Source organism: Macrobrachium rosenbergii, chromosome 46 (genome assembly GCF_040412425.1).
Source record: "Macrobrachium rosenbergii isolate ZJJX-2024 chromosome 46, ASM4041242v1, whole genome shotgun sequence".
NCBI classification, from domain to species: Eukaryota; Metazoa; Arthropoda; class Malacostraca; order Decapoda; family Palaemonidae; genus Macrobrachium; species Macrobrachium rosenbergii.
This window is the reverse complement of record NC_089786.1, coordinates 8275001-8277500: the sequence shown is the minus strand read 5'-3', so window position 1 is coordinate 8277500 and position 2500 is coordinate 8275001. Positions and strand designations below refer to the sequence as shown.

The 2500-nt window shown below is 37.9% G+C and overlaps 1 protein-coding gene across 6 annotated transcripts in view; it reads right to left on the bottom strand.

The window, feature by feature from the left end:
- pros (prospero) overlaps window positions 1–2500 on the bottom strand; it is a 1677936-nt gene that overhangs the window by 570047 nt on the left and 1105389 nt on the right. The window lies entirely within an intron of this gene.

Here is a 2500-nt window from a genome sequence, read left to right as displayed (position 1 = left end):
AGAAAGAACTGATTAATGATATTCGCAAAAAGCTGAATAACAATAAATTAACAAATAAAAAAAATCAAAGCATAAAATGACTGAAACGCTAAAAGGGTATAAATATACCTGTCAGCTAATCCTACCTACAAAAATACTCGAAAATCACACGTATAAAATATTTCCCCGTATCATGATACGTAACTCAATAAATGATAAACTAAAATTGGCCCAATCTTTTATTTCTCTCGTTCTAATTGAAATCAGAGCCGAGAATAAAGTCAGTAATATCAAATTCCCGTGTATGGAACGCATCAGTACAGATTGATATACGATGCCAAAAAATTATAAACAGTATCAACTATGATCATTGCTGGAAATGGAAAAAAAATATGTGGAATGTTTATTGTTACAGAGAGTACAAAAAAAGTAGTCACGTTCTGGAAACAAAGGCTGTTGAAGTTAATAAAAAGCAAAAATGTTTAATTTTATTAAGTAAGAAAAGATGTGGACTGTATATTGCCTCTGTATACATATACATACATAAATTATAAGTTAGCAATTTTTACAGTATTAAAAGTATGTGCAATGCAAACATTTTATTGTAAATATATATAAGAAAAAACAAATTTTGTATGTTACCTTTACATACATCGCAATCGAGTTTTCTGTACAGCGTATAATGCTGTATGAGCTGCGTCCCATGAAACTTTAACCTCGGAACAGGTGGTGGCCTATCCTATATCGTTGCCAGGAGCACGATTATGGCTAACTTTAACCTCAAATCAAATAAAAACTACAGAGGCTAGAGGGTTGCAATTTGGTATGTTTGACGATTGGAGGGTAGATGATCAACGTACCAATTTGCAGCCCTCTAGCCTAAGTAGTTTTTAAGATCTGAGGGCGGACAGAAAAAGTGCGGAAAGAATAAAGTGCGGACGGACTGACAAAACCAGCACAATAGTTTTCTTTTACAGGAAACTAAAAAAGCGTATGTACACTGCAAACACTTACAGGAAACATAAGATAAGACACCGCAAGGTAATCACGAACTCACATCTCTTAACAATTACTGATCTCCTTGAATTTCTTAACAATGTCTAATCTCCGCGTCGCGACCCACAAAAATCCATTACGACGCAAATCGCAATTTAATCGCCGGCAATAACAGATAAGAACTTAACCATCCCTTTTGCTCGTTGCCTGGCTGAGGTCCTTAATAGCTAATGCCACTAATAGCTAAATACCTGCTACTAATAGCTAATACCTCCGAGATGCAGACAGGGATTAAACCGCATTGTGATAAGGATAAAAGCGGGTCTGGAAAAGACATTAAGTGAAGACAAGGAAGAGGGCGGGGGACGTGACGGCTGGAAACTGGAAGCGGGAATGGATTCTGGAAACTCTTTGATAGGATGTATAAAGAACTGGATGCTGGAACAAGACGCTATGCAGAGGGACTGTGAGCAGACTGATTTATTAGTGTAATAAAATGGCGTTTCAAAAACTGTGGTCATAGATGCCTGGAGTGGGTGTGGAAACTCAATAAGAACTGAGAAGGACTGGAATATGGGACTCTTTGGAGCTGAGACTGGAATATAAAAACGCCTTAGAGGAGATACAAAGGTAAATAATAAAGGTGCTAAGAGGGACAACAGACTGAATGAAACAACAGGTTTAAAGAATTGATACTGGAAACTATTAAGTTGAGATAAAACAGACTGGATGCTGAAACAAAGTGATGAGGGACTGGGTGCTGGAAACTCTTAAGAGGTGCCAAGAGGAAATGGGTGCTGGAAACTTTTGGGAGGAGATAAAACAGACTGAATGCTGGAACAAAGAGACGATGGGGCACTAGGTGCTGGAAACTTGAAAGGTGCTAAGAGGAACTGTGGACGCTGGAAACTCTTAAGAGGAGATAAAACAAAGTGAATGCTGAAAAAAGAGAGATGATGAGGCACTGGGTGCTGGATACTCTTAATTAAGAGGCGCTAAGAGGGAATGAACGCTGAAAGCTCTTTAAGAGTAGAAAAAAAAAACGGACTGGAGGATTAATCAAGAAATGATGAAGTTTTGAGTGCTGGAAACTTGAGAGGTGCTCAGAGGAAATGTAGACGCTGGAAACTCTTAAGAGGAGATCAAACAAACTGGATACTGAAAAAAAGAGGTGCTAGGAGGTACTTGATACTGGAAATTATTAGGAAGTGATAAAACTGACTAGGTGCTGAAACATGAGATGAAAGTCTGGGTGCTGGAAACTGGAAAGCCGTTTAGAAGAAACGGATGCTGGAAAATACCAAGAAAGATGAAAAGGACTTGATGCCCGAACAATAGGTGATGAGAACTAAATACAGAAAATTATTTACTATAAACTCTTTCAGAACAGAAACGATAAATCATAAGAGAGACTGAATGCTGGACACTGGAAGTAATTTCTGGAATAAGGAAGAGATGAAGCCTGCTTACGCTATTTCGTTGGTCATTCTAAGAATAATTAATGTCATTACTGACGCCTGGAAAC